We start from the raw sequence: 18,860 nt of genomic DNA, 5'->3' as shown, positions 1-18,860 counted from the left end.
CCAACGTCAGTGCTATTTTTATAGGTCTATACATAGGGAGTGAAGATCCGACTTAGCTCCCTGCCAATACCTTAGTGTTCTCACCACTGTACTAGTAGTCCAACTGGCTACAAGCCATGTGTCCGCTGACAGGTTGTAGGTGTGTTTTCACCACTACCAGTAGGCCATGCCACCATGGGAACATCTCCCCGACTATACCAGATGACAGGTGCCACATGTTAGAGACTAATGATGCAATATAACAGATCTTTAAACGTTCCTCTATAATTATGCAAAGTAGTTGGCCCAAAATCTAATCATCTTGCGATTTTATACATACCTACTGACATAACAAATATGAAGACAATATATTTAGGCTTCTCGACTTATCGTGTTAATTAACAGACACACAGAAACACGTTCGGTAAAATATAACCTTGTTGACGAAGGTAATAAACAGAGCAGTAGCTTGTTTGGCTAGACCATGTAAAAGTAAACATTTTGTTATTTGCTTGCAAATGTTGCCTTTCTATGACTCTTTCCGAAAAGAGTGCCGACCCCAAAAGTAAACGGCTGCATGAACGTGTGTTTATAGCGGTGTGACATTCCCTTTTAGCCAGCTCAGCTGATCTCAAGTGTGAAACTGAAGAAAGCTTGTTTGTAACTGAATAAATTTCGAGGTAAAGTTCGGCAGCCGCGCGCGAGGTCGGACGTGCATAGTCCTGTGCGTTGAGTGGTGCGGTCGTACGCTGACAGCAGTATGGTGCATCTAGTGCAGGGATCGCCTAATTGCAGTTTGTAAGTACCATAAACAGAGATTGTATGTAGTGAAGTTTTTGTCAATTTTGTTACATTGAGGTTTCGTGATGAACCTCATCACTTGCACTGTCCTCCGTTCTTAACAAGATAAATAGTTCTGAATCAAAGTTGAACTGAAATTGCCAACACAAAAATTGGACTGACCCAGATAATGGATTATAATAGTGACACCACTTGCGGCACAGTCCCAACGGATGCTCTTCCACTGGCGCATGATGATTCCATCGTACTTCAAAGAAGAACCTTTTCAACGCCTTAGTGAAAAGGGAAATCGTGGGGTCGTGTGGCGTAACGGCAGGGTGTTCGACTCAGAACCAAGAGGTCCCGAGTTCGAATCTCCCTGACGCCACCGATGTTGTTCCCAAGGGCACAACATCGGTGGCGTCAGGGAGATTCGAACTCGGGACCTCTTGGTTCTGAGTGAGCGAAGTGAGGAAATTTCCTCACTTCGCTCAGGTGTATAAGAATTAAAATGGGTATGTTGTTATCTGTACGTGGCACTGTTAATATAAGTTATAACAAACTTGAGTGCAGTCCCACGGCGTCCTTGTCTGTCAAAAACCGAAGTAAAAAAAAGGGAATATTTTTCAACAACGTGGGCACACGTACACACAGTCGCTTCAGTTGTACGTGCAAGTTTTTAGATTCCATGTTAAGGTGAAGGTTGTCTCATAGCTTTCTTGAGGTCGTAGGGGCAGTGGGTGGTCATCAACTAGTTTCTGCCTTTTACCTCCCCTAACGAAGTCAGTCGCTTAAGTTTTACGTGCAAGGCTTTAGATTCCATGTTAAGGTATCCCCAAACGAAGTAGGTCGCTTAAGTTTTACGTGCAAGGCTTTAGATTGCATGTTAAGGTGTAGTAGTTGAAGGTTGTCTTATAGCATTGTCGAGGTCGTAGGGGCAGTGGGTGGTCATCAACTATTTTCTGCCTTCTTCCCCAAACTAAGTCAGGTTCCTACCATCATACATGAGTTATTGAGGATGCCGTGCCTTTCCAAAGAACACAACATCGGCGGCATGTCAGGGGATTCGGACTCATGACCTCTGGGTTGTGTCAACACGACGTCACTTCCAGAGTAACCCCGGAATACAGACAGATGATCCGTTTTCAAATTCCATGTAGGTTTACCAAGAAATGAAATGTCGTAGCCATGGGAAAGGCTGAGGTTTATAAATGAACAATGGCTAAGCGGTTCGTTTTATGGCAAGTGGAGTAAATGAAGTAAAGAAGCGGTTGACAGCGATGTCTTGCACAGAGCTGTACAAGTCTTGTTATAGACAAAGGGGTAAAGCTTTTAAGTTATGGCATGACATCGAATCATTGCACTTAAGTGAACGTCGAAGAAATATCACAGTAGCATGGGTTGTAACAGAAAACATGTGATGTGCTTTCTTTAGTAGCTGAAACAATTGTTCTCTCGTTTAAAGAAGAAGTTACTGTAATCATATCACCCATGTTAGTACCATCTATGTGGCATTCAATACTTTATCGATAATAGTGACAGTTTATCATTAATGGTTATATTAAAAAAAAAGTTTAACGTCTCAGACTCGCTGTTTTTACCTCGTTGCGTTTCAGACTTCTGTGGAATATGATTTTGAGAACCGTTACATGGAATATTTTGGCCTTGAACTTTATTTATGACCCCCTCCACACACACTAACAAAGTGCCATCCACCCGAATAGGCGTTTGAAATCAGATATCTTCGTTTCAGATGAATACTTTTTCGCATTTACCAACGAGCCATGCGTTGGCAACATGCAGTTTATAGAACCGTTCTGCAACTATATTTCATCAGCTTATACTGACAGAAAGGACTAGAAATTCATTTAGAATGTAGCTTCATTTTTTTCACCTTATGCATCATTGTAATACTCTAAATAAAAGGATGGATGTTTCACGGGAATTTGACTTCTTGGAAGAGAGAAAATGAAGTGTCCGTGGTAGCTTTACGTTCGCGGTTGGAACGGCCATGAAGGGTTTTACTGTAAAAGAGGAAATGTTAGCGGTAGTTTTCAGTTCGCGGTGAAGACGTTATCGTGACAAACGCGAAGAAAACACACCCCAAACATTACACTTTGCAGTTTCGTAGCGTCATGATTATTAGTTTTGTACTATTTTGAATTTAAGCTTTAACAAAAATGATGCAAAAAAGTTGTTTGTATTCAAGTCACGTAGTAGGTAACTACAGTTCAACATCAACGAGATACACACCGTTTCGGGATTACAGAAACAAGTCCTGGAAATGGCAAATAATACGATTAGACGGACCACTCATAGAGAAGAGCCCATATCTAAATTGGCTCATGAAGATGAGTAATGATTGCATTAAGTTAAGAGGGGACATGGGCAGCTTTTGGATAAAGATCTCGAAGGTGGATCTCTTTGTACTATAATCTCTTGGGCGTTCAAAAGGCCTGGAAATTGCCCAGGTGCTTCTAGAATGAAATCTAACATTGGCCATACTGATTTGATTATTTGGATGACATCCTCTGGGCACGCAAAATGATAATGCGAGCGTGCGAATAAATAAAAGTTGGGCCAAAATGATTTATGAAATCTGAGTGGTCAAGAAGGTTTTACAAATGACTGAGCACACGTAACATGCCATATAAAGGAATAAATTTCTATCTAAACATTTTCGCAAACTTCGCTTAGGGCTCGACATATGTATTTTGTGCAGGGAGTAAGCGTACGACAAAATCGGTATGGTTTACGATATGAAAAGCGGAATTATATACATGGCATTAGTATCCGTTTCCGATATGTTTTATATTTACTTCATATATTTGCTCCTTTTACAACTTCCTTGTACGATTTACAGTATGGTCGCAAACTCTTTTTGTGTGGAAACGGACTAAAATTGATGCGCGCGGATGTAATCAAGTCAGCAGTGTAGCCATATGGAGGGGGGAATCAACAACTACGTGTATGGAGCGGTCAATAGCCTTGAAATCATAATTATAACTCACTCATTGAACAGTACGGAAATGTCTCATGTCAGATATCATTTATCAGTAAGCAGCTACTGTGCGGTTGTCGGGTGAAAGGTCGTGAGGGAATTAATGTCCTGGCCTTGCTCTGATCCAATTTAAGTACAAGACTCTTTAATTTGCGAACCCTGACCACCTTCGAACGTCTCGGGTCATCCTAGGTCACATTGCAAGTCAAATCCTGATAATGTTACCTGTTAGGCTCGGCATGATTCCAACAAGGGTTGACATTTGAGGACTATAAAAGCGGCTTTCTCATGAAACACCCGGAAGCTGCGTCAGTGACATTTGACCGTTGGAAATTTGAAAACAGGTGGTTCCTCTAACATTACGGTGGAACATGATTTGGTCGCTGTAAGGTTCTAACGGTCAAGCCGCTTCACAACGAATGCCACTGGCCCCTTCATATACAATATCATACATTCCTGGCACAGCATACTGTTACCAACATACTGTATTCTATAGCGTTAGCATGTACATTATTCTATAGATTATGTTACTGTTAGTCATAGATAGATAAGATTCAGTTATTGTATTTGTCAACAATTAGCAATAGTTCAACTCTCATGAGCGTAAGTTGCCATACAATTGTCGCGCAATAAAGTTCTTCTTCTTCTATCAGATTTGCATGTTATGCCTTTGAGTAGTTTGTTAAAGATTTGGAACCCCCACGGTACCCAGCAGTCCACCAGAACAAAGATGTGGCTTCAGAGCCCGGCCGGGACTACATCCCCGACGGGCACCGGTGCAATTGGGACCGAAGCATAACAGGGAGACCCCGGTTCAATCCTGGGACAGGACATGTTGCTTTCGGAAGTGAAGGGCCGGACGGAAGGGAAAGGGCTAGCAGCCCCTCCCCTGTATAAATATGCCCTGCTACAGAAACAGCAAGGAAACTTGCTGACTTACAGTGTATGTGCCAGAAGGTGAGCAACAACCCGCTTAAGACATAGGTCAATATTGAGGTTCCGTATTAGGTATTTCGGTGAAGAGCTAATTAAACTGTAATAAACTTTACAAAGTCAAAATGACGGATACAAGACTTTTGTATCATATATGCTCCTTTTGGCACGCGTTTTCATCGCAGTTCACTGATGTGCAGTGGCATGCGGTCAAAATACGTTTTAACTCAATTCTGTTATTTGCAACTCCATGGCGGTGGGCTAATTACAAGGGGTACAAACGATTAAAAAAGTAACAAGTGTCTATTCTATACATCTGACTAGTCTTCTACATACATTACTTGGGGGGGGGGGGTGACTTTGTCTTTGGAAGCAGTGGATGATGAAAAGTCCCACGTTTTTAATGATTAGTGGGTTTTGTGATTTTAGTAAAAATGTGAGGGTTTTCCTTAGACTTTTTTAACAGCTCCAAAAATCCGTCTTAAGTCTTGTAAGCTTCTTAGATCTTAACACCAATCATGGTCTTGGCTCTAAGACAGACTGTACATCTTACAACGCCTACGGAGACGCTGGTACTTCTTATCTTCAGATGATAACGGCGAAAAAACGTCTTGGATAAATGTCATCCGATGCAGTGAAGCAAAGATCGTTGACAAAAGTAGATATCCGTGACAGGAGTATCATACTTGGAGCCTATCCGATCGCTGGAGGCGCAACATATGACTGAGTGATGATAGGATTATGCCGACTATAGGGTACTGCCGTATATCTCACAGAGCGTGCGATGACTCGAGATCGGCAACAGGTACTATGATTGTTACTATCTATCATCATATGTTATGTTCACAAATTTATGTTGGTAATTGCTTTACTACCTCCATGAAGAATTGAGGCTTTGTTACTTTTCCTGGCGACTTTATGTAACCCTCTTCTAAGCACACCAAGCGTATTTAGCTGTGTCTTAAAATTGCTGTATAGAAAGTCAATAAAAAACACAGCATAAGTGGCAAAGATAATCTATAACATGGTCAGTGACTGGCAAAAATGATTGGGTTGCTTCTTCGCTAAATTGGAATCACTTTAGAAAATTTCCATAAACATGGCGATATCATAGAAGAAGAAGTCAAACCCCCCAGGAATGTATGCAGAAAAGTAGTTAGATGTAGAGAATAGACACTTGTTACTTTTTTTTACTGTTTGTACCCTTGCAAGTAGCCTACGGACATGAATTTGCAAATAAAATCATTATCATTATTATCAGTATATTATTATAAGTGCAGACGTCTAAACTAATGTCAAAGTTGGAGAGAAAAATGCCCAAAACATCGCATATAACAAAAAAGTCTGTTTAGTTTGATAAATGGTGTTGGAATGGGGAAAACAAGAGTAAAACTTTGTAAACCTTGTGGGGATCCTGACATAGTTTCTTCCTCGAACGAAGATTCCCAAAACGTACGCCCTTCGCCTTCTCCCTGTATTGGAGGATCTTGATAGATCAGCACATTTGGCACGATTTCATCTGCACATGGACAGGGCAATTCATCACATTCTTCACTTTGAATCGCTAATGCTTGTAGAAGTGAGAAAAACTTTCTGTTTCTTGCAAGACGGCTACATTTAGAATCATCAGCGTTTTGTATCGTCAGCAAGCCTTCCTGAATAGCGATTGCGTAAATCGTAACGTCTTTAATGTCCACATTCCATTAGACCGCCATCACGCTGGGACCTGAATTGGATTTTGTAACCCATGAGGGTGGCGTCGTTTCAGGGTGTTTGGCCCGGAACCCTAACATGCCACTGAAGTTGTACTCTGGAGAAAGACACATTGTCTGACTTTCCTCTCTCCAGTCAGGTGTAAAAATGGGCTCCTGACTTTGTTTGGGGAGGTAAAAGGCGGTGGAAGGAGAGAGATCGACTCTGCTTTCTAATACCATGCCCTAGATAGAGTGGATACCAACCAACGGACCCTCCGGCCTCAAAAAGGCTATTGAACTACCTTTTAGCTATATAGACAGACACATTTATGATCATCAGCGTTTTGTATCATTAGCGAAACTTCCGGCATAGCTAGCCATTACGCAACTTCTAACGTCCCTGAGATAACCCTGGAATGTGTATTTGGACATCTTGTCCTCTGATTGTAGGCCTAACTGTTGTAGATGACTCTTATGGTCTCTTGATCTTTGTTTTTGATGGTTTTAGGACTGATGCTGAGTCTTTATCTTTGTTTTATCGCCACATAGTCCGGATACAACGAAAGCTTCGCTGATGTATTTTTCTGCTTCAATAGTCGTGATTATAACGTTTAGTAGGACTTGAGACCTTTCGAAAGGAAATCACTTAATCCCCTGTATATGTCACTGTCCGTATTATCTACGTTTACGTTCACAAGAAAAGGGAGTTGACTCATAAATACTACTTTAAGGTGAAATAAGAAATCGATATAATTCCCTTTCTTGTCAGAAAACTTCTTCTAAAAACAAAACGAGTACTTATAAGTACTTTTCTATTATTATCTATGTTGCCATCAAATGAATTTTATGGGTCGAAATTGCACACTGACATGTTATTGATTGCAATTTCCATAGTAAATATATAATTCCAGCTATGGGGAGTTTGTGGACAATGATGTCTGTAAGATACAAATAATTTTACAAAAGAATAGTTAACGTTGTTGAAATGAAAGTTTGACGATTTACCGAACATTGTATTAGAATCGGTATAGTAACTTTTCAAGCCATTTTACACAGCATCTAAATATATATTCATATATTATATCTATTCATATCCATTTATCTACAGGTTAATTCATTTGTATCAACTTGACTGTTTGTATATATATATGTCCTAGACCTTTGGAAAGCCACTGTACTTTTGTTGAGTCAATAAAGGTTTCTTATTTAAAACGTATTCTACAATGAATTTTGATTGGACTTTAAATAGCATTGGAAAGTATTTTGCAAAGCATCTAAAACTTATTCTACAAAGCATTTGGAACGTATTTTGCAGAATCGGAGGTTCTACCAGTATAAATCTCGATAAGTTCCATTGAAGAGAACTTAAACTTCGTTCATGTCGCTTTAAGTCCCTCTCTCACTGGACCCGCGGCACGTTGGCGAACTCGCTGCGTCCAAGTCATCTAACAGAGCTCTCGATTAATTTCATCGAAAAAAACAAACAATTTTTACACGTTTTGTGTGTTTTGTTGTCTTTTTAGTCGTACTTGTGCGCTTTGCATGATATTCCCGTTATAAAGTCAAGGGTAATATAAATCCAATTTAGGACGCAGCGAGACCGCCAACGTGCCGCGGGTCTAGTGAGATAAGGGCTTTAGACTAATGGATTGACTGAAAATCTTGGATTCATAAATGGGACAACGCACTAACATATTCCTGTAGCATCCTGATCGCAATATAGATACGCTCTTCGTCAGCATGATCGGGATCTCTACCGGCAGATTTGGCAGATCTACCAGATCCCAATCTCTACCCGGGCATATGCAGTGAACTCATGATCATGGAATGGCAAAATTTCAAACTTTATTAGATTGGAATCAGCGGTTACCTCAAATACCTTTTCATGGATCAATATTAATGCATTTGTACGGTGAATCATATTAGGGTTCATTCACACTTGTGTGTATATTCAAGGGCGCATGAGTTGCGCATTAACATTTTTTCTGGTTAACGTTAAAGTAAAGTTTGCGGGGAAGAAGTTGTTTTCTATTTTAACCAACTATAGTGTAGTCTAGTTATCGAGCCAGACTTCTTCGGCTGCAGACTAAACCAAGGAAGTGACAATACGCAACTCATGTGGAATTGTATGTACACACAAGTGTGAAGGGGACGTAAGGGTTATTGACACTGTTCGTATACATGTTGTATGCTAAACAAACAAAAAACAAGCAAACATTGTTATTACGCTAAACAAACAAAATAAGTGTGGCAATTAAAAATTATTGCCATAGCGAAGGTGTCTGGATTGATCTTACTTCACTGTAAGGAAAGTACCAACGTAGCACTCTAGATCTTAGTTCTGCCATAATATTGTGCAAAACGCACTAAGAAATCAGAAAGGCATCTGCCAAGCAGATATAGAAAGGCACCATGTAACTCGAGGAGTTCCAAGCATATGTGGAAAGGCCGGAGTACACTCCCGTTGCAGTGTCTTTTTTTCTCTGGCATTGTTGGATAGGTGGAGTGAGAAACTAGGCCGGAAGTTTAGAAAATCGGTTTGCTGGGGCTCCTATGATCGTTTTGGTTGTTATTCTAGCTCTGTAGGATGTGTTTTTGAGGAGCTACTGTTGTTTTTCCGACACCGCACCCCTCCCCGTAAGGCGTTCAGTGTAGACTGCCCAAGCGGTAACCCAAGTTATTTATCGTTCCGTTTAAAACTTTGCCCTTCTTTATATGCTTGGACCTCCTCAAGTTTTGGTTTTCACAGAGGTTTTTTGGTGGGAGGCATGATGTTCAGCACGATCTTGTGATAATAGATTAACTGTGATGTGCAAACCCTTTTCAAAGCTAGAATACTAGATTCGGTGAACTCCCTGACACACTCCGGACAGTACGAAATCGGACACCACGTAAAAGTAGGTCATCTGTCATCGACAGCAGAGTGCCTGGATGCCAGACGTGCTAATGAGGTATCAAGTGACAGGAGGGCATCCACAGAGTTGGCCGGACGGATTCCTGAAATTCCTGTGGAATTCTGGGAATTCTTGCAAATCGGGCGTAAAATATACTATAAAGCTCGCCCCTAAGGCTTCGCTAAAAAATATACTATTAAGCTCGCCCCTAAGGCTTCGCTAAAACAAGCAAACAGACAAGCAAACATTGTGAAAGTATCGCAAAGGCTGGCGCTATGTTTGTAAGCCTTATGATCATTTCCCGAAATGATTTGGCCTTGATCCATGCAACGCTTGTTGAGCAGCACCTTGCCAAGAGAATCCAAAGTCTCTCTTTTAAAAAAACCCAGTGGGTGTGAGATTTTTTAAATCGAGCCTTGTATGCATTCTAGTGGCGCCGGCAATGCTCTTTCTCTGGCGAACACAACATCCTCTTTCCGCTAGAGGTTGCGACCGTACCGCGACCGCACTGCGACCGCTGGGCGACCAAAGATTTGACAGATGGCTGAAATTTGATTGATAAAACCGTTTTTACGCCAGAGCTATTTTGTGTTTTGCTGTCTTTCAAATACGTTTACACCTTTCATCATATTCAAAACATGAAATCATAGTATACGCAAATCGAGCTTTGGTCGCTGTACGTTCGCCCAGCGATCGCAGTCTAGCGGAAAGGGGGCCTTGGATGCTTACCGACCCTGATGTATTCAAGGCCACGGATTTCATGGATCCCGGAAGCGAGCCTTGTATGCATTCCCATGGTAATCATATACGTTCACTCAGTCGAACGTGAGCGGTACTTTGTAGTGAGTGGGTCTCAAGGGATTTTAGGAGGTACAAATCGCAAAGGACTAAAACTGTTTGACGCATTTATAACCTCAGAAAGTGTCTGTCTGCAACATGAAGAGACGCCCATTTGGTGTATGTAAGAAGTTGTCTGGGGTTAAGAAAAGACGTTTCGCTAAAAGCTTGAAGCGTCATGCCTTTTCCCAAACACCGAAATGCGCTCAGGGATGACATTAAAGGTGTGACTCAACAGCAGAGGAAAGTGGTTTGGTTCTAGGATATTGGAGATTCTTTTCACACAGCCAGTATCTCTCACCTGCTGACGTTTCGGTGTCTGTCAGACAGATTCCTCAGAGCTTCTGACTGGAGTACTGCTTGAGGAAGCTCTATATGAAGAAGGTGTCTGACAGACAAACGTTAGCAGGTGAGATTACTTGTTGTGTGAAAAGAATCTCCAATATCCTATGTTCTACCAACCTGATGAAATGATTTTCGGAAGTTGTTTGGTTCTGCAGATAATATTTTTCTGAGTCCAAAAAGATAATTGTATTGGCAACTTGACTTTGAATTTGGACTAGGCAGCAGTTGCATTATAAAGCAATTTTATTCAGATAACCTTCAGCAATATATCATATCTCAAGCACTTATTGGTCAAACTTCAAATCGGGTGACATTCTATTGTGTTGATCTTAAAACTTTGCATTTTGTTTGTCAATTCAAAGTCTTGGCAACTTCATTTTAAACCAGATTTGGTTGGATTTTTATTCATAAAAATCTTGTCCTAAGAAAATAACACCTACGTCTCTTGTTGAGTACTTTAATTAAGCAGAATTGCCATTGACAATTTTCAAAGAAGTTGGCCGCTTTCGCAATGATTACTTTGGAATCCCTTTCCACAGAATTTTGTCGACTTTATGTCCATTGCCATTCAAATCAAAGATTTCTGGTTACGTATCCTAATAAAGCTATTAAACGTTGTCAATTCATCATCAACCCTTATTACAATCCGATACTTTATGAAAACCAGCCTTTGTTAAGAGTTGTAACGTAACTGTTTTACCCTGCTTACTCTTTATAACAACTTAACCTCCCAAACACACCCTCAAAATTAAATAGGCACAAAGACACACTAAAAGGAAGCTTGCCGGTCCATTGCAATTTACCGAGATATGCAAGGGGGCGCTTATTTTTTATCATATCAGTCATTAAACTTGTTGTACAGTACATTATCGTTTTCGACCATACTGTAAATCGTGCAAAACGGCTGCGAATCAGCAAACATATGCCGTAGATGGCAAAAAAACATAGGAAAATACACATTTATGTCATACGATGCCTTTATGATTTTCATAAACTTACTACTTGCACAAACGTATTTTGGGCCCTGAGCGAATTTTTCCAAAGTCACCCAAGAAAATGTGAAAGAACAAAAAATAAGGAATTTCAGTCAATTATAAAACCTTCCTGGCCACTAAGATTTCATAAGAATGTACTTTTCGCCAAACGCTTAATTTTTGAACGCTCGCATCAATTTTATAGGGACCAAAGGATGTCAAGCGTATGCTAGAATTAGTACGGCCTAACCTAGGACAATAGAGATGATAATGAGTTCTATTTGTAAGTTCTTGCCCGAGGGATAATGGTAACATGAAAAATGTACAGAAAACATTATACAGACAGCGTCAGTTAACGATGGCGATAAGTGGAACAAGTGAAAATTCTACAAACTGCTACGGAATACAACCTAAGCGTTTTGGGTTTGACTTCTTTCTTGGAAGCAGTGGAAGACGAAGTGTCCCACTTGTTCTGTTATGAGTTGGTTTTGAGAGGTTAAAAGAGTTCGAGTTTTCTTTTCGTCAGTAAACGTTTGGAAATTGTGATTTTTGATGGCTTCTTTATATAGCTCTTTTCTTTCCTGATTATTTAAGGGGCAATTTGAGATAAAATGTATTTCGTCTTCCACCGCTTTTGACATACAGTAGTAACAAAATCTTTCCCCTACAGTTAACTTTTTGTACCGCCTTTTCTCAATTGATAATATCATAACTATTCCGGAGTTTTCTATTGCACGCGCGAGCTTTTTGCTGTTTAAGGGCGCCACCTACTGGCATTAAGATGTAATGCAGCAGCGATGTTGCTACACTGGATTTCAGTGGTATCCAGAAACTTCACAACCAACATGATCTACCCTCAAAGACATTAACAAAGCTAACTGACAATTAGACGTCGCTTATGTTGTTGTGGGATGTTTGGCTAGTCTCTACCAGACTGACTACGCCGGCTACAGGGAGAATAATTGCCAGGAGTGTTTGACCACCAGAGGTTTTCATTTGCAGGCGCATGCAGTTAGGGGAGATGTTAACCTTACCGTGGACTGACTGTACTGGCAAATTATTGAACTTTTTTTGCCTAATTCTACGACGCGCATCCCCGTAGGAGGGCCCGGTGGACGCTAATGTTTGGCCGAGAGCCCAAAGGTCCGGAATTCGAATCCCTGACATGTCCCGTTGACATTGTGCCTTTGGGAAAGGCACCTGAAACAAATTTCCTCATTTTACTCAGAGGCATCCCTCGGATAGGACGTTAACAACTTTAATTGTACGCACATCACTTCATATTCCCAGACGTTTTTGTGACAGATTCACCTAAATCTCACCTCCCTACCCCTGCTGGTAGTCTGTGAAACGATGTAAATGTTCGTTTATGCGGGGTCGACCCGGTGGGACTGGCAAACAGAACATAACCTACGTCAGTAAGACAGCTAGGTCAAAAGGTCACATTCGATATGACGTCAGCAGGATTCGAATGTCAGCTTTAGAGCTTTTAACAAATCCCCAGGCGAGGGTTCAGTTGGGGACAATGCCACTGGGTGCCTCGGTGATATCTCTTTCCGTCGTGTACGTGACGTCACAATCGCGTTCGAACGTGAAGTCGGCCAATTGGATGATAAGCTGTTCGATCTCTGCACGACTGTGTGTGGTGACGGTTGACCCGTTCTTGGAAGGAAGCAGTTTTATTCAATTGAAACGGGCTGGAAGTTTGACTAGTTAACTGCGGGCCAAAGAAGTACAGGATACGACCTACTCACCGTTTCTAAAATTCTATCTAATATCAATCTAATAATGACTGATAGTTGATTTTTCACATGGTCGGTCATGGACGTAATGCTCGTGTAACATAGCAAGTATATCGGTAGGTCGACGAGTCTGCGAGCTCCGAACGGCCGTTTTTCACCACGTGCCACGAACTTTTTTCACCTTTAATAATCGGACAACAGTGGTGCCTAGAATCTGGCGATGGTCGCTTAAGCTTTGCACAATGCTCTAAAAACCCTTCCGTCACTCGATGGATTTGTATGGAATCGAAAGTCGGGCGTGCCTCCAGCGAGCTTCGCACTTGTGTAGGGGGTAGCTTCTATGAGCCTTGGTCGAGCTCCTGTCAACTTAAAACAATTTCGCACCTGAGTTTAACATGTGCCATGCATTTTAAGTTTGCATTTTAAGTATATAGTGAACGCCAACTCGACCCGTTATTGTTTACGTTCCATGTTTGTTTACTTGATCAAATGACTGAATGAAATGCTTTCTGTAATTTTGTTAAATAGACCTTTGTTATAGTTTTGTACACAAAGTCACCTGAACAGACTCTTTTGATAAGAATTACAAGAAAGTTTATCAAAGTTTTTTTTTTCAAATAAAATGAAATCAGTATAACGTTGGCAGTGTGATAATGCCAACGTTATACTGATTTCATTTTATATGAATGTGCCGATCCTTTTGGAACACCCTATTAAATGCTGGACGAAACGTAACGTTAATTGGGCCAGCCGAAATTGTATAGACTTTGAACTATCAAGTGAACACACAAAGCATTCTTTTCTGTTGTTTTATCAGGAGGTATGCGGCCTTAAATATTGTGTAACAAACCAGTTTCTACGCCTGTTCTTGTAGGAGTTAGGTTGCCCACATTGTATGATCAAGGATAAAACGAAATTGCTTACTAGTTTTCTTTTGTATGAAATTGTACTGGTCTTTTTTGCCCCTCTCTGTAATCTTGTCACGGTGATGATCCGTATCATTTCAGACGGAAGTACGCACGTAGAACTAGCCATCCCCGACGCGACCGTCGTGTGACGGAAAATACAGCTGAAAATGCTTTTGAATACGCACACACTTTTGCCATCGTCACGAAGTGGAACCTACTTTGCCCGCGCGTGACGTAGCGGTTTTCGAACGTTCCGTGAAAACGAAGAATAGGATCCGGACGTTAAATGGAGGTCCAGTGTTTTAGGAGAGCCACAACGCGGGTACATAGAAGAACACACCACAGGTATCGAAAAGATTAGGGGTCGTTCCCTGTGTGAGTGTATCAAATAAATATGTCCACATATGCACCTTGTACAAACACAACTGTTGAGTTCCCATATAGCATTTAAATTTTTACGTGTTTTCGAGAGTGCAAAAAAAGCAAAATGTCTGCTGTTTGCTCTACAATCGCAGGTAAGCACAGTTGTGGCGTTTTGTAGCTTCAAAACATCCATGAATAAAAAAAGCAGCAACAACAACAAAAACAAAGACGTCTTTCTATGTACTTAGAATTCAAAAGAAAGAAAAACGTTTCTTACCAAATGTGTACTCTCTTGTCTCCTTGCGTATCTCTGGTCTCAAAGAGTGGACATCTATCATGGAAATGACTGTCCCATGCCGTAGTTTTACCCAGATAAAACGAATGGTGTTTTAGCCAAAGCACCTTATTTAAAGCACCTAAACATTTAACTTGGCCTTTTCGTCTATTTAGGTTCACTTCAGGAAGATCGTGTTAACCACCATTCCACTATGGCGTGGAATACGCTGCGACAACACTGCGACCTAAACTTTCACAGATCGCTCAACAAATTTCTTAGATGAAAAAAGACAATCTTGTGTATTTCATTGCCTTTTCAGTCATATATTTTTCATGATATTCCAATTCTGAAATCATGGGTTACACAAATTAAGCTTAGGTCGGAGCGAGGTTGCCGACTAGTGGAATGGAGTTCTGTCTGACTGACAGTTAAAGTATCATGCCCTGTACTAGCCAAATAGACCCGGGATTTACTGGTGTGATGTATATCAACATACGACTGGTGTAGCAAGTTTCATTGTAACAAAGGCTGCCTTCTACGGTCTGACTTTCTGTACCAGTTTGTTGCATCATCAGACATTCCTACATGGAACTTATGTGTATCGTTAGTTGCCAACACCGCTACTTCTACGTCCGTGTGTTCAAATGGTCTGGAGAAACGTTTTGTCACAATACAGCTTCAGTAAGTGCCTTTTTGTCCGGATGCTACTCCAAAAACTGTTACATCTTAAGTCGTATTTGTTGGTAGGCCTAGAAAAATTATGTTTGTTTTTTCGATTACGGTCCTGAAAATAGATCACAATTAGGATCGGAAAGTAGACATTTTTTTCAAGTCTTTTTTAGAAGTGATTTCACAAAGTTTAGATAATTTTTTGAAAAACTCAGATGCATTATATTACAACCATGGTCAACCTTAGTTAACATATAACTTTCATTGTAGACTAGATAACTATGTCGATTCCCATGTATTTCCATGTACTTGTTTGTCTGCAATTAGCCTTCGGGCATGAACTTGCAGTAAAATTATGAAAAAAATTTTCAACATCATATTTCACTTATACAGATATACAATATACAAGCACAAATATATTAATAAACTGAACAAAGACGTTTACTACATATTATCTTTTGTATTGCAACAGTAATGAAGACAACAATTCCATAAGGTTTTCATCACTCATATGTCAGATCAAAAAGTTTATGTCTCTTACCTGCAGTCGACCGCAGAAAAATTCTAGGGTCGTGTGATGAAACATACACATGACATGGCCTCCGTGGCCGTCTGGTCGCTTCTTCAAATACTGCGGTCTTGTGACAATAAACTCTCGACTGCCGTATTTTCCTTCCCAAAGACGGGTCACTGCCGTAAGTAGTGTAAACCTGTGCGTACTGGCATTTGAATAATGCCGTTAGGCCAGGGTGGTAGACTAACAGCATAAGATTAAGGTACACTTTCGAATCACCTTGGGGATGTCCTTGTAGCTCAACTGGTAGCATTAAAATGCAATTAGTTGCTACATGTAACTGGGAGACTCCGGTTCAATCTTGGGAATAGTATCTCGGTTGGGGCTGCATCCGTCTTTCGGAAGGGATGTAAAATTGGGGTCCCGTGTTCGGGAAAATGCCTCAAACACGTTAAAGTGGGAGAACCCCTCCCTGTAGAAAAATACCTTGCTACTTAAACAGCAAGGAAACTTGCTACCCACTAGGCACTAGGGTCTAAACGAACGAACGAAAGAGCCACATTGTTTTATGTCTCCGTCAATGGTTAGATTCTCAGTCACAGGACTTAGCGCTTTACGAAAAATGTCAAAATTCTTGAAATATTCTTACCCATTACTGTAGCAATATCTAATAAACATTTTTCGAAATGAAACGGACCAAAAATAGGAATACATCATATATATAAATATTTATACTAAAATGAGTGACGCTAAATAGTGATTGATGAAGTAAGGAGAAATCGTTCCAATGGATATGGCTATTGAGATAGTGCATTGCATATGATATGACAACCCATAATAGATACGAAATATGCATACGAAATCATGTATCATTGGTGAAGCATTCTTGTGAAACTATACTGATGGACTCATATAGCATAATATTTCAAGACAGAGAGAGAGAGAGAGAGAGAGAGAGAGAGAGAGAAAACTATACCTCCATTTTTCACGGAGGTAAATATTCTGCCAGTTTGCAGCTTGCCTCGGGGTTGTCAAGGCAAGTACAGAAAGTTTGAATCTATCGATTCAGGTTTTGCGTACTCACACGCTGGGACATAGCCCTTATCTGTACCAACAGACGTTAACTACAGTCCATTTTAACGCAGCTTTGGACACTAGATGCTTTAACCTTTGAGCGTTCTATCTTGGTTTGTCTCTTTTGAGTTCACGGGAGGCAGAGTACATTAAGTGGTATTGATGTGGTTCTTCTACCTCTTCTACATTCATAGAGACACGCGTACGCTCCTAAATATTTCCCTTTGGCGTTTGAAGTTCCCATCAAGTAATAAATACATTTAGGTTCAGAGTGAAAAATAAAGCAACAACGCGGTAGGGAGACAAAAGGAGTGTTCGCGGTGGTTTTCAGTTCGCGGTTGAAACAATCTAGATCTGTATCTGTATCTATATAGCCGGTATAACCGCCATTCGGTGTAACACACCAGCTTCGCAGGCACGCGGCGCAGCAGCAGCTGGTTATATTAAGCCGAACGACCTGTCACGTCTAATCTTCGCATATCCTACTGCATGCATTGTTGAAAGCTGTCTAATGACGATGCTTCCACGGTACTTCGTTGCAACGAGTTCCACTCTACGATCGTTCTAGGAAACACACGCACACACAAGGAAACAAGGTGGGAGTCAGGCAGAAGACAGAACGAGCATTTTCGCTGTGGTGCGTAGATTACGAAAGACGTTTACCGCCAAAACCGCGAACATTAATCTACCGCAAACATTTATGCTTTTGCAGTATGCCTTTGAGTTATGCATCAAACCTTCCAATGATAAACACTTGTCTAGCTTAAATTGTAGTAATTTCCTATCTTTTTAATGTATTTCATTTCGTGCATTTGTATTTTAAAACTTAGTAACATTCATCCTACCTCCTCACTTGATGTTAGTTATGACCTTAGTTTACAATCAATGGTAATTGCGAGGTTGTAGAGTTGATCGGTTTCCGCTGACTCATCTATCAAAAGTCGTAAATGCCAAAATAGCACAAAGCCATTTAATTAGCAATTGCTTTTCATGTATGTTTCATTATTAGAACAATTCATCTTTGTGCAAAACTAAATATATCATGTACAAATCATATAATTGGTTTCCTCACCCCCTTGTAGGGATGATAAGAATAGTGAATGAATCATACTGTGGGAAAATTCAATTAGGTGAAAAAGAAATATCGTCCATAGAGAGATCGACATGGTGGAGTATCTGTTTTCAATAATGGCCTCGTTATGTTGATTGAATAAGGCAACACTTTTGTATAGTATATAACCATCTTTATGAGTAATATGGCTTTTATTAATATATTTCGGACGTATCATTTTTACACGAGTTTTGTTTAAAGGCACTCAAACACACATCATATCCTTACAAATGTATTGTGGTGCCGTTTCTAACAGCATAAGTCGGTAGAACATTTTATTTTCCCCGCGCCGTTCTCAAATAACACTCTCTAAGACATAGTCATAGCCAGTCATATTTCCTTCCTGCACATAAAGATAAACATTTGATGAAGCTAGAAGAAGCGTCTTCATATTCATATTATACATTTAGACTACAATGATGTAATACGGGGATCTTATGCAGTCCAATATACTGATTATGATAAATCAGAAGTTAATGTAAATCAAATAATGGACCCTATACCCATGAGACCTCTCGTCACGACCCATCTTATTTCACCTTAGCCAGGACACCTCATTTGCCGCCAATGATTGGAGATTACATCTATTCTGGCAGTCGCAATTGGTGCACATGAAATATCGGGCTTGGTATTGATAATGTCATAAATAACGTTTTACAACGATTTTTGTCATGTTCGTCGTCAAATTACAAAAGCCAAAAAAAAAGGACACATAAAAGCCAGTTCGATAGGAGCTGCTGGGATACCTACTGACCATAAAATGAC

This window comes from Branchiostoma lanceolatum, chromosome 13 (genome assembly GCF_035083965.1).
Source record: "Branchiostoma lanceolatum isolate klBraLanc5 chromosome 13, klBraLanc5.hap2, whole genome shotgun sequence".
Classification (NCBI taxonomy): Eukaryota; Metazoa; Chordata; class Leptocardii; order Amphioxiformes; family Branchiostomatidae; genus Branchiostoma; species Branchiostoma lanceolatum.
Note: the sequence above shows the minus strand (reverse complement) of the source record.